Here is a 15942-nt window from a genome sequence, read left to right on the forward strand (position 1 = left end):
AACTGTAGTAACCGGTCACCTAATATTGTCATTCAAGTCTTTAAGTGCTTTAGCTGTTCTATGATGCATATGTTACTTCATATTAGAGGATTTATATCTCAGTAACCGCATAAAGTGCAATACTTGCAATAGTACTGGTACTGGAGAGGCATTTGCTTTTTCTTTCAGGTTATACCAAGTTTTCTTTGATTCTCAACAAAGCTTAATACTTTCGAGGTTGCTCAGTTTATAGTGATGCTGAAGGCATAATCCAGCAAACTGCAGGGATCATATTTGGTAGAGTCAAGGTGCCGTGAAAGCTTACTTAAAATTGAGCATGAGATATACCATATCACATTATGCTTCACGTGTAACTTTAAGTGTTACCGTGTGGCATCTTTAAGAATATAATATAGAATACTATTTATTGTATTTCTAAGTTTTAGTTTAATGATTTCAGTCTTCATTGGTTCAGTTGACATACTAAGGACAATACTTTTCTAGATGACAAATATCTCATATCAATGGCTGTATTTTACCTTTTTCTTGGAAAAGAATTTCCAAACCTCTAAACCTTTTAAAATCTTATTGTAAATTTATATAACTTTTTATCAGATGCAAATTGAGAGAAGTGTATATAAATACTACCTGAAAAATATTATATAGATTCATACAATATTTCTCTAAATAAAATATAGTATAATACAGAATATTGGCCCGTGCAAGCACAGGCCTATCTTATCTAGTATACTAATACATGTGCTTGTGTAACATTAGTTAATTGGAAAAAAAAAGGAAAAAGGAATACATGCACATCCAACAATCCTGCCCTTGTCCAATTGAAATTCAATTGGACAATGAATCACATACGCTAAGTCTCTCTTCATTCTATCTTTGATTTAGAGTTCTAGTAATCAATCATTCACTACTAGAAATCCGGGTTTTAGCGACCACAGAAAGCGACTGCCGTTGGTTGTTTATGTAAAATATCGACCAAAACTCGTCCAAATAGGCTTGATCGCTATTTTAGTGGTCGCTTTTGTATACCGACCAAAGTTGGTCGCTAATTACCGACCAAAGTTGGTCGCATAGGTAAAAGGACCAAATGTGCAATTTAAAGCACATACCGACCAACTTTGCTCGGTCGTAATATATTTTAATAATTTAATTTTACCGACCAAAGTTAGTCGGTATATGCAAATTACGTTATATTATTAATTATTAAAATTTAAAGATTAGCGACTAAAGTTGGTCGGTAAATTAAAATATATATTTTTTTAAAAATTTAAAATTTAAAAATTAGCGACCAAAGTTGGTCAATAAATGTGAAATCTGGGTAATCCTTGTTCATTAACCGACCAACTATGGTCGGTAATTATTAATTTTTTATTTTTTTTAAGATTAAGCGACCAACTTTGGTCGCTAATCAAAAGATTTTTTTTAATTAAATACCGATCAACTTTGGTCGGTTTTCTGGATTTTAATTTTGGCATAAAATGCCTTTTTTTGGCAGCTACACTACCTGCCAGCATACCAAAATTCCTAAACAGGCATTTTATGCCAACAACAACAACAATAAACAACAACAACAACAACAACAACAACACAATTCAAAAAATACATTAAAACTAACAAATTAAAGTTCAATAGAACTAAAAAATCCAAAACCAAGTTAATACTTATTACAACTAGTTCAGAACCGGTTCTATTTGTCTAGTTCAAAGTATATACAAGTCAAGGAGTGTTTTGTAAAAATTCATCATCACCGTCTGATGAACTTTCATCTAAAAGACGATGTCGAGAAGGGTCCCGTGGAGGACGTGAAGAACGACCACGGGGAGGACTGGAGGAACGATCACGGGGAGGACGGAAGGAACACTCACGTTCAAGTCGAGCCTCTGGCAATGACTCACGAGACCGGGGAAACGGAAAATCTCCAGTAGATAGGAGAGTTCTGATCTGAGCTTGCATGCCAAGGAATTGAGCATCTCTAACCCTCTCTCTTTCCTTGGCCGCTTCTAGCTCGGATGTGAGCTTTGTCATAGTCTCCCACATAGCGGAGAAGCTCTCTCCATCAAGTTGCTCGCCTTGCGAGGAAGTCCCTATTCCTTGCATTCCATACTTATAGTGATGGAACTTTTTAGTAGGAAGACCGTATACCTTCCCCCATTTTGGACCGCCAGCAGACTCCATCCATATTCTTTCAGCATCCTCGTCCGAAGGTTGGATTGGATCGCCCGATTTACCAGTTGGCTGAGTGAGGATGAACTCCTCCACGTTAGTTTGGGAGTGATCCTATACAAAAATTTAAATTGAATTAGTATTTCAAAATTTATATAAAAGTAAATTAAAATACTTAAAGAAAAGTGAAAGCTTACATATACAGTCGAGGTCCGGTCCTCGACCCACCTTTCTTGATCTGTCTCTTTCTTCTTCTTTATAATATGAGTCTCCTTGAATAGCTCATCATGGTTCATTAGACGCCCCAACTTCTTTTCCTGAAAAAAAAAAATTAATTTAGTTAATAAACTGAATAGATATACTTTGTAAATTAAAATAATTTAAGCAATTATGTACCAATCTTCTTTTTATTGTCCCTAGGCTGACCGCACCTCCAGTGTGCAAGGAGCCTCCCTTCTTAGATGCGCGAGCTTTCTTTCCTTTTCCTTCTTCTCCAAGAACTTTGTGGTAAGCCATTGCCTTTGCAAATCTTCCCATAAATTTTGAAGTAACCAGTCAGGCTTCTTGTTCTTCTTTCTAGCTTCGGAGAAGGTATGCGACAATCGCTTGCGAGCTTTGTAATTAAAATTTGCAGCCACTTCCGCGCTATAGCGGTGTTCCCATACACACTTGATCTGTATTTCAAAAGTTAAATATTAAACAAGAAATATCATAAATATAAATTATTAAACTGCTTAAAAGAACATTTATACCTTAAATTGATTGAAAATTTGCTCCTTCAGCGAGAATGGGAAATCAAACCAAGTCGCATAAGGGCCATCATAAAGCTTTCTGATGGCTTTGGTGATTATCCTCGTAGTCTTATTACTCAGGATGAATCTGCAATTTAACAACAAAAATACATTAATATCTTAGTAAAAACTTTACAAAACAATAAACGCAAAAATAACAAATAACTCTTACCCATCACCCTCAGGGACTATGATGATCCTTCCATATTGATCATAATGCACCTCCTCGTCATCATCAACACCATCGTTTGAACCATGTACATCAGAGGCATGTATGGACGGTGTAGGGGGGTCAGAGCTACTACCTCGCAGGCGAAGGCCTGAAATAGATGGAGTCGCTGATGAAGATGGTTGCGATCCATGTGAATGCGACATAGATGGATGGACCTCAAATGGCTTTGATATTGATGGCTATGATCCATGTGGCTGTGACATGGATGGATGCGATCCATGCGATGCAGATGGCTGCGATCCACGTGGTCATGAGGTAGTTGGACTATATGTCGGACGTACAGTCCTATGGCCCTGTGATGAATGACCTGGTGTCTGCATGAAGGTGTAGGGCTCGTGATGCTGTGGAAGCTCAGTATAGCCGTGGGATGGAGGATAAGACATAGGCATCTATGTAGAGGGTGGAAAAGAAGGAGTATTATTAACTACCCTCCTCTTTTCCTTCCTAGCCTTTCCTCGACCCCGAGAACCAGTAGGGTCATTGTTACCTTGGCCCTTGCTTATCATCTGCATAATACAATACATATTTAGATTGAAACATATAAGAAACTAGCTATAAAATAAGAGTTATTTAAAAAACTAACTTTTAAAGCTCATCGACGTATTGTTCCTCATCCGAGAATTCTTCGTCCTCACTTGTTTGAGCTTCATCAGTTGATTCTTCGTCCTCATTTTTTATAATTGTTACTTTATTTATATCAACTTCTTCCAATATGTGTTCAGGATGTTCCAAATCATTTTCTAGCTGATCGTCCACTATTTGGTGAACACTGGAGATATCGTTTTAATATGCAACATCTAACATATTCTCGACTTCCACCCTACCTACAGGCTTAGTTTTTATTACAACCACCAATCGGACTTATTCTGCCGCAATGGATAAGGAGCATAATACACTTGCCTAACATTATGTGCAATTATTAAAGGATCATAGCGATCATACTCCCTCGTATGATTAACCTCAATTATGTTGTATTGATTGTGTACTCTTGTACATCTTGTTGGATTTGGGTCAAACCACTTGCATCTAAAGAGTATCAATTTCTCCATGAAAACACGGCAGTCATGACTTTTCAAATGGCTCAACTTCCCTACCTCCATATCTATTTTTTTCCCAAGATTCGACGCATAACCCTCAGGCATCTTCAATTTCGTAACCCAATCACAAATTTGTCGTCTTTCCTCCAAAGTGAATGTGTAACTTACTTTGGGCTTGAACACCTTACCATTGTTTGTTGTCTGCAAGTATAATTTAGGCCGCCTGCAATATTCTTGTAAGTCCATTCTAGCCTTCGGGTTATCCTTTGTCTTACCTTTAACATCCATCACTGTGTTGAACAAATTATCAAAATAATTTTTCTCAATATGCATGACATCAAGGTTGTGATGGAGAAGATTATCCTTCCAATAAGGTAACTCCTAAAATATACTCTATTTTGTCCAATTATGAGTAACACAATATTCGGGGAATCTATAAGGGGGAGTTTCAGTAACTTTACTGAAATTCTGGACCCTCTCCCAAATTTTCTCACCTGAAAGTATCGGAGGTGGAGAATCATATTCCATTTTATTCTTTTTGAATGCATTTTTCATCCTTCTAAACTCATGATCATGAGGCAAGAATTGATGATGACAATCAAACCATGATTGCTTTCGGCCATTTTTCAAAGTGAACGCTTTACTATTTTCCATGCAATAAGGACAAGCTAGCTTCCCAGCAGTCATCCACCCAAACAACATTCCATACGCAAGAAAATCGTTAATAGTCCACATTAAATTAGCACGCAAATTGAAATTCTGCTTGGTTGATATGTCATATGTTTCAACACCATCATACCACAATTGTTTTAGCTCATCAATCAAAGGTTGCAAATATACATCAATCAAACTTTTCGGGTTACGTGGACCGGGGATAATACAATTTAAGAATATATATGGACTAGTCATACACAACTCGGGTGGTAGATTATAAGGTATAAGAAAGACAGGCCAACATGAATATGGTGTCGCAGATATAGAAAAATGCGTGAAGCCATCCGCACACAGACCTAACCGAATGTTCCTTGGTTCACTAGGAAAATCTGGATATGTTCTATCAAAGTGCTTCCAAGCTTCTCCATCTGAAGGATGACACATAAAACAAGGTGGTCTTCTATTTTCAAAGTGTCATCTCATATGAGGAGTAGAACTCATCGACGCATATAACCTCTTTAACCTAGGTATAAGAGGTAAATAATGCATCGCCTTGATAGCGACCATATTCCTGCTGGAAAGCCTCTTGAAACGAGGCTTTTTGCAAAATTACAACTGTCTAAAGTTGCATCATCTTTATAATATAACATGCAACCATCTTCACAATAATCAATTCTCATTGATGAAAGCCCTATCTTAGAAACTAATCTCTTTGCCTTATAGAAATCACCAGGTAATTTGATATTAGGATCAACTAGTTCATTCATATGGTCAATGAAAGAGTCCATGGTTGTTTGAAAAATATTCCAATCAAATTTGATACTTAGTAATATAACTGCAACAGACAGCTCAGAGTGCGGACTTCCTTTACGTAGTGGACGACTAGCTTTCTCTAACTTTTCATAAAAACATTTTGTGTCATCATTAGGAGTTTGTTCAATATTTTCATTGGGCTCACCCCCGAAGTGCATCCCAAAAGTATCTGTAACCATATCATGAATTCTAGAATCACGATTTATATTCTCCACCAACCTACTACTTTCACCAACAACCATGCTATGAAATATCCGATGGCTACCATCGATCTCTCCATGATTAGCCCACACAAAGTAATTCTCTATAAACCCCTTCCGATAAAGATGAAGCTTAACTTCTTCCGATTTTTCAAACTTCATACAGTCGCACCTAACACAAGGGCACCTAATTACTCCTTCACTTTGGTATGGTGGAAGTGACATTGCATGTCTAATAAAGTCATCAACTCCTTCTACAAAATCTTCCGCAATCCCCGCCGATTAGAATAATTTCTATTGTACATCCAAGTACGATGTTCCATCTATACAAATAAAACAAGAACAAATTAATTTAGTTATTTCATATCATAATCTTTTTTATAAACTAAAAGTTCAACTACAAATCCTAAAAGTTCAATTCATATCCTAAAATTTCAATTTATAAACTAAAAGTTCAATTCATAAACTAAAAGTTCAACTTATATCCAAAAATTTCAATTTATAAACTAAAAATTCAATTTAATATCCAAAAGGTCCAATTCATAAACTAAAAGTTCAACTACAAATCCTAAAAGTTCAATTCATATCCTAAAATTTCAATTTATAAACTAAAAGTCTAATTCATATCCAAAAATTTCAATTTATAAACTAAAAATTCAATTTAATATCCAAAAGGTCCAATTCATAAACTAAAAGTTCAACGACAAATCCTAAAATTTTAATTTATATCCTAACATTTCAATTCACAAACTAAAAGTTCAACTACTACTACTACTACTAAACCCTAGATTCTAACTAAACTATTCAACACTACACAAAGTATAATTCAAATCTTACTAAATTATTCAAGACTAATTAAACTAATTAGTTAATAAAATTAATAAACAAAACTAATTAAAACAATACCTAAACCCTAGTCATCAATAGTATACAATGTTCAAAGAATTGAAACACTAATTGAAATAATAAAATACAATGTTCAAATAATTGAAACAAAACTAGAAATAACAAAGAAATGGGTTGTAATTCAAACCTTGATTTTTTAGGGTTTAGGAGAGGGGCGGAGCAGTGGCAGCGACATCAGCAGCTCCGGCGACGGGGACGGTGTTGGGCGGTGACTACACGGGGTGGGGAATGGGATTTGTGTAGGGGAAATAGAGAAGGGGAACAGGGAGGAGTTAGAATAATTTGGGGAAGAAAATAAGAGAAATGGGGGGAAACCCGTTTTTAGTTTCTGATTTTCAGAATTACCGACCAAATACCAACCAACTTTGGTCGGTTTTCTTAAAAAAAACTAAATTTTTTATTTTTGTTTTTATTTTTTTAACATATTATAAGCTATAAAAAATTATTAATAACTATAAACATTTAGTTTATTTAACTATAATTATTATAAATAATTATAAACTATAAGCATAATCTTTACAAAAAATTATATTAACTAAATAATTACTTGTAATAGATTATAATAGCATCTATGTAAGTAAAATTTTAAGTTATATTTAAGTATATGAGTAATTTCTCACACACACATAAACTATATTGTAATTGATGATCAATCTTATAATTACCTGTTATAACAGAAGTTGAATTGGATCACATTCTATAGACATGGTATTGTCACGACCCGGATTTTCCACCCTCGGGAGTCGTGATGGTGCCTACTAATGTGAGCTAGGCAAGCCAATTATGTGAACAATTCACCTTTTTAACCCATTTTATATCCATTAACAATTGTGAAGGGATAACATTTAAACAACGAAATATAACATAAGCGGAAGAAAAACAATAAGCTATCTGAACATGAATATCTAATACAACTGTTTGAGTCTCAACTACCCAGAACTGGTGTCATAGCTTCACAGACGGTCTAAGAATACTACAAATAGAGGTCTGAAAGAATTAAATACAACATTGTCTCTGGAAATACGTGTAAGAAACAAGAAAGTAGATAGAAGAAGATGTCAATGCCTGCGGACGGCTGCAGGACTACCTCGGGTCGCCTGATGATCAAGAATCAACAATCTCACTGTGGTCCGAACTCCACAACACTGGAGTCTGCACAAAAAAGTGAAGAGTATAGTATCAGCACAACCGACCCCATATGCCGGTAATTGCCTAGCCTAACCTCGGCGAAGTAGTGACGAGGCTAGGACCAGACCACCAAATAAACATGTGCAGTTATATAATATACAGCAGAAAGTAGAGCAGGAATAAACAAGTAAAGATGGGAGGGGGAAACATGCTTCGGCGAATAATAGGTAAAAACAGAATATCCAGAGAACTATAAAGAAATCAAAATCCAACCACTATCAAGAATAAGGAAAATAAAGGCAGATTTCACTTTATTTTCACATCTTGTTGCAGGCATGCAACCCGATCCCATATCCTGTATCTCGTGGCAGGCATGCCACCCGCTCCCATTTCCTTATATCTCGTGGTAGGCGTACCACCCGCTCTTCAGTTTATCTTGTGGCAAGCGTACCACCCGCTCCCATTTCAGTATATCTTGTGGTAGGCGTACCACCCGCTCCCATTTTATTATATCTTGTGGTAGGCGTACCATCCGCTCCCATTTCATTTATCTCGTGGTAAGCGTACCACCCGCTCCCATTTCATTTATCTCGTAGCAGGCGTGTCACCCGCTCCCATTTCATTTATCTTGTGGTAGGCGTACCACCCGCTCCCATTTCATTATATCTTGTGATAGGCATACTACCTGCTCCCATTTCATGCCAACAATAATCATAAGGAATCCCGGCAAGGGAACAATAATATTGAAACAAACATCCCGGCAAGGGATAAACAACTATAACCAAACTTGTTACAACACCTAACTACCTCAGCTATAACCAAACTCATTACAACACCTAACTACCTCAGCTATAACCAAACTCGTTACAACACCTAACTACCTCAGCTATAACCAAACTCGTTACGACATCTAACTACCTCAGCTATAACCAAACTCGTTACGACATCTAACTACCTCAGCTATAACCAAACTCGTTACAATACCAACACAAAGAATCATCAACCTAAACATCCATAATATCAATTAAGAACACAGTGCAAGGGAACCTCAACTCAACAATACCCTGGCAAAGGGGCCTTCTCTTTCTCACTTTTACTTCACAACTCGAACCAATGCTCTAGAGTTTCAATTATCACTTATACTTTCACAATTCGTTATACAACTGGAGCCAACGCTCCTCAATGTTCATAGGTCACAATTCTTTTCACAACTTTACACAATAAATAGAAATTTTCACCAATGCATGAATAATACAACGAAGTCATGAAAATTACATTATAAGACTCACGGTCATGCTTGACACCAACGTATAGATACTCGTCACCATGCCTACACGTCGTTCTCAACAAGAAGAAAATAGCAAATAGGACACAACTCCTAATCCCTCAAGCTAAGGTTAGACCAAACACTTACCTCGATACCATGAACACAATTCACGATTCAATTATAGTTTTACCCCTTGATTCCACCACCAATTCGCTCGTATCTAGTCACAAGTTACTTAATTACATCAATAAATGCTAAATGAATCAATTTGAATGCATGAAAATGAGTTTTCTAAAGTTTTACCCAAAAAGTCAAAAATTGCCCTGGGCCCACATGGTCAAAACCCGAGGTTCGAACCAAAACCCGATTACCCATTCCCCCACGAACCCAAATATATGATTTGTTTTGAAATCGGACCTCAAATCGAGGTTCAAATCCCCAATTTTTGAAAAACCTAGGTTCTACCCAAAACTCCCAATTTCCCCCATGAAAATCATTGATTTGAAGTTGAAATCATGTTAAAAGATGTTAAGAATTGAAGGAAGTTAGTTAAAAACGACTTACAATTGATTTGGAAAAGAAGAAATCCTTGAAAAATCGCCTAAGTGTATTTATGTTTAAGGGATTATGAAAAATGGGTTTTAAAATCGGCTAAGTATAAAAATTGCAGGTCTCATATATGGGAATAGCGAACAGGGGTTCGCAATTACGAACCCCGACCTCTGCTGGCTTGGGAAATGCGAAACAGGGTTCGCATTTGCGAACCCTTCAGGAAAATGGGATCTTCGCATTTGCGAAAGGCATGTCGCATTTATGACACATAGATCGCATTTGCGACCATTGGCCCAAAGGGAAACTTCGCATTTGCGAAGAGGATCTCGCATTTGCGAGAGGGAGCTGGCCTGGGCTGCTTTCGCATTTGCGATCCAGCTTCACATTTGCGAACTCGCATTTGCGAGCCAGGCTTCGCAAATGCGAAGCCTGCAGGCCTGGGCATACCAGCAAAATTTTCTGTAATTTTCTAAGTTCCAAATGCACCTCGTGGTATATCTAAAACTCATCCGAACCCTCAGGGCTCCCAACCAAATATACACACAACCTCAAAAATATCCCAAGGACTTATTTGTGCACTCATGACACCAAAATAACATCAAAAACATCGAATTAAACCTCAATATCAATGAAATTTATCAAAACTTCTTAAACATCGAATTTCCCAATTAAGGTTCGAATCACGTCAAATGACATCCGTTTTTCAGCAAATTTTGCAGCAATGACTTAAACCATCTATAAGACCTGTACCGGGCGCCAGAACCAAAATACGGGCCCGATACCACCATGTTCTAATCAAATTTCATTTTAAATTTCCTTAAACAATTTCAGAAAATAATTTTCTTCAAAAATTCATTTCTCGGGCTTGGAACCTCGGAATTCGATTCCGGGCATACGCCCAAGTCCCTTATTTTCCTACGGACCCTCCGGGATTTTCAAATTACGAGTCCGGGTCCGTTTACCTAAGACGTTGACCGAAGTCAAATTAAATCATTTTATAGTCAAAATTTATCATTTTTCACAGATTTTCACATATAAGCTTTCTGACTACTCGCTCGGACTGTGCACGCAAATCGAAGTGATGCTAAAAAAGATTTTTAAAGCCTCGGAACGTAGAATTTCATTTAAAAACAAGTGATGACCTCTCGGGTCATCACATATAAATATAGGTGAGACGTTTTGTTTTTAATATTCAACGATGCATCTGAGTAAGTTATAAGTCGATGAATCAATTTACAAACAGATATATTTGATGATAAATTATATATACTAACTAGGATCTTCACAAGTCTATCAATCCCTAAAAGAACCCGACCCTTATCCATATAGATATAGATATAGGTGAGACGTTATATATATAACACGCTTCGTTGTACTACTTTAATTACATATATAGCATGTTATAGTATATGTTAGTGTATTCATCCCTTGTATTATAAAAGTGTTAATATATATATATATATATATATATATAACACGTTTCGTTGTACTACTATAAATACATATATAGCATGTTATAGTATATGTTAGTGTATTCATCCCTTGTATTACAAAAATATTAACAGATTACTTTTATATTATTTAGATAGTAAATATTTTAAATTTTGACCAATATTGACCACATAGCCGACCAAAGTTGGTCGGTTACTTTCCAGATATTAAAAAAAAGCGACCAAAGTTGGTCGCTAAAGGCTTCCCCTGTATTAACCGACCAACTTTGATCGGTAATTTTAAATAAGATTTCTTTATATTTTATAAAATATTTTAAATAATAATATAACTATTAAAAATTTTTAACTAGGTCCCACATTACCGGCCAAAGTTGGTCGGTAATGTGAAATTTTCTTTGACTACACAATGCTGACCATCTGGGTCAACCTGTTGACCGCTTTACCGACCAACTTTGGTCGGTAATTTATATGAAATAAATATAAAATATTTTTCTCCCCTTTACTGACTAATTTTGGTCGCTAATCTAGACAGACCAAGTTTGGTCGTAAAATTTTGATCGCTAAATTTCGAATTTCTAGTAGTGATTAATTTTTATTTTTGGTAAATTTATTTATTAATCAATTTATTCTTCTAACCTGGCTACTTCTTTATATTTTCCTTTGCATTTCGGCACGTATTTCCTGGCCTTCATGCAAGTATCATATCGTGGCTTGGTTCATTATCTAAGTTTTTTATTCCCTCCGTTTACTATTACTTGTCCACCCTTGATTTTATATATATTTTAAAAAATAATAAACAGAGCACATAATTTACCATGATTCTCATATTAATTGGTATATAGTCTTAATGGATTTTTAAAATAATTTAGAATAAATTATTAATGTTAAGGGCAAAACAGAAAAAATAAATTATTTTTCTCTTGATATGCGAAAAGTGACAAGTAAATATAAATTTCTTTTTAGAATATTTGACAATTAAAAGTGGGGGAGAAAGTATTTTAATTTTATTTTTGTAATATGGATAATACTATTAATACCAACTAGTATATATTAAAGTTTAGTACAATATTTGATCTTTCTAGGAAAACTAATCCTTCTAATTAAGTTATCTAGGTGATACAAATTATGCTCTTCAAATTCTTCATCCTGCATCAATATTACTTGGCCAAAACTTTACTTGATTGGCTTTCCTATACATGAGCCCTTTTTACAGAGGAAAATGGTCAAATTTTCCCTTAAACTAGGTGAAATAGTCCAAATTTGCCACTGAACTTTTAAGACGTAAAATTAAATCTAATATTTTTGAACTTTTAAAATAGAAAGGCTGTAAAAAACAGAAATAAATATGAAATTTTAGTGCTTGGTAAGTGTACTAGTACATATAAAAGAAAGAGACACGGCGCTGTTAGAGAGAGAAAAACCACACCTCTCTCTACTCTCTAACCAAAAATCACTGAGATGGCCACATCCCCACTCCCAGCGGAGAATCCATCTTCCAAAATCCCACCGGAACCACTGAACCCCCCTACGGAAGCCACTGAAATTGAGATGGAAGAGGACATTCCTCAGAAAAACTCTTTCAGAGAGATCCTACTAGAAAGGAATCCGATGTCCACCACTTCATATGAACTAACTCACCCTCCCCCTCTCCTGTTCGAATTAAATGCGGGGAATATCCCCATCCCTTTGTCAAAAGAAGACAAGAACATGTTATACCTCTTCTAGAAATACTCCTTAATAGTAAAACTATTTGGGAATAAAAATTCCCCACCAGCTGCTGTGAGCAAAGCTTGCACAACTTTGAAAACCTATTGAACCCCTAACACTGATCGACCTGGGATGAGATTTTTTTCATCATCAAATTCAACCTTGAATCAAGCATGAACAAAGTCCTGATAGAGGGACCTTGGTTTGTGATGGGCCATTTCCAAACTATACGAAGATTGGAACCAAACTTTGTTTCAGCGGAATCCAAGTTAGCTATTTTAGAAATTTAGATTAGACTCCCACAGCTCCCAATGGAGTTTTATGATATGACAATCCTAGAGCAAGTGGGCAACATGATTGGCAAACTACTAAAAATAGATACATGTACATCATCCACCCTTAGGGGAAGGTATGCTAGGATCTGTGTCAAGGTTCCACTCGACATTCCCGTTACCACCTCTGTCACCATTGACACTCACAATCAATCTATCCAATATAAGGGGTAAAGGATTCTCTGCAAGGGATGTGGGAGAATTGGCCATACACTATGCTACTGCTCATTCATCCCCAAGCCCAATGAAACTAACAGTCTAGTTACCCCAACCCCTACTACCACAAACGATGGTAGGAGAAGACATTTTATGGCAGACAGTCCCATTCACGCGGAATAAAAAAGGAATCCACAAGGAAAATCTCTCACAATGGCCGGCTAGAGCAATATCGGAGTAGCCCACGATCCAAGTAAAATGGTACAGTGAAGCCACAGATACATTCCTCGACCTGGTAGCCACCACCATTGGCGGCAGCAATACTAAGGCCCACGAGCAACTAGACCCAGGTGAACGCTTGAGCGCTATGGGGAGCCAACAAAACTTAATGCCTATAAGGTCCAACTCTGATAAAGGCTCAACTTTGAAAGTGGGCCAAGTCAAAACAATAGCAACCCCACAAGCAAGCTTATTGGGCTGAAACGGCATCTGCCTAAGTCACGCACAATCCCAAAAGATGCCACTTTAGGAAATATCTCCATCCCCAAAAATCCCAATACAATCTACAAAAATGGGATTAAAGATCCCACCCCCTCTTTTGACTCTTTTCCCTCCAAATCGAGTACTCTTACACATAAAGAGAGTATCTCTTTTTTGGAAAAGAATCATTTGTCAGTGCAATCCTACCCCAAAATGACTTACACGTTCACTAAAGGCCACTATGCCATACATGCGCCTGCACCACACATAATCCACCCTCAACTTTTCCCCGATCTTGTCTCTTCCAGTAGAGGTAATCAAGTGTCTGTTACAAATCCAATGCCCAATGCTATCAGTGAGGTGACACTCCTCTTCAATCCCTCAATATTAATTGCAGAAGGCAAATCGCCTCACACGAAACCCAAAGAGGAGATGGATTATAACAATGCTTCTCCCTCCTCTGTCTTTAATCAAAGCCACACTAACGATCGCCTACGCTCCGACCCTTCTGATGGAGAACAACAATCCTTTTTCTCAAACATAAGTCACAACACCCCTAACCATCTCCATCACCCCAATGCCACCGGAACTCATGCAGGAATCATGGTTGGAAATGGCACTCCAAGGATACACCTAGAACCTACAAATCATAGTAGGGTTTGTCCCGATGGAAATAACTATCCAAAACCCCAAATACTTAGCTCGACTGACGACCCAACTCCTCTACCAAGGTCTGGCAAACTTTGGACACCAGCTATGGATGTCCACATTACTCCAAGCCCAGTACATGGGGAGCCAACAACCCCTATCTATGGAAAAACTCAACACGCTCCTGGGCCAGCTTTGCCAGACCATGCCTTTCTTCCCCCTCATGAACCTGGAGACTCTAATCCTAGCTGCATCCTTCCAACTCTGGCTACCAATAGTCCAAGTTCCCCAGCCACTACACCAACCACTCTCACCCATCGATCTGTTGAGCAAGGGCACCATCATGGCATTGGATTATCTCAGAGAGTCCAATGTGGACCTGGAAAACATGCTAGAAAAATTAGGGATGCCAAAAATAAAGGCCTTCCTCATGCAAGAACCCATGGAGATAGAGTTCAAAGAGCAGTCAGGCAAAATGCTTATTGCTTTATGCCCCAAAAAGCTCATAAGTTGCAAACTCAATCCCCTCATTTCCAAACTCAAAAAACTCAGCAATGACTCTGGTCCCTCTAGTGGGTATGTTGAAGCCAACCCCAATGAGCAAGGAGAAGAGAATAAAAAGGAAAGCTTCAACCCAAAATCCCATGTTAATGAATTTCATAATATGGAGTGTTAGAGGGGCCAAAATTGCTGAGTTTTGTAGGCATTTTGCATCTATGGTGAAGCTTCATAGCCCTGCCATGCTTGTCTTGCTAGATAGTTAATGAAGACCATAAGCACTTCACTGCTGAGCCCAAATTTGATGCTTAATTCTAGTCCCCTGCTGTAGGCCAGTCTGGTGGGATTGTGCTTATGTGGAAAAATAACCTGGTTAAGCTAGAGGAAGGGGCCACTACTCCACAGGAGATGCATGTCCTGGTCAAGGTACTCCCCTCATCCTCTAAATGGCTTTTTATGCTATATATACTAGTAATTGTGTTAATAATAGAAATAAACTCTGGAATACACTAGAAGACCTAGCTTCTGTCTATAGGGTAGTTGGCTTGTTGGAGGGGTGGGGGACTTCAGTGAACTCCTAAAAGCTAGGAATAAATTTGGGGTAAACAGTTTGAACACTAATAGAAGTAACAATATCTGTAAATGCTTAAACAGTTGTAAATTAGTTGATCTAGGATTTAAAGGTTCAAAATATACTTGGTCTAATAAAAGATACACCAACAGTAAAGACTTGATCCTAGAAAGATTGATAGGTGCTTTGCCACTGATGATTGGATATAAGAGTTTCTCGACTCAACTGTTACCCATTTTCCTAGGATTTACTCTGATCACTGTCCTCTTCTCTTAAGCTTAATCCATCAAAGTCAGAATAGGGCCCACAAGCCTTTTAAGTTTGAGTCAATGTGATGCAACCACCTTGACTTCCTTCCT

This window comes from Nicotiana tabacum, chromosome 5, assembly GCF_000715075.1.
Source record: "Nicotiana tabacum cultivar K326 chromosome 5, ASM71507v2, whole genome shotgun sequence".
Taxonomy (NCBI): Eukaryota; Viridiplantae; Streptophyta; class Magnoliopsida; order Solanales; family Solanaceae; genus Nicotiana; species Nicotiana tabacum.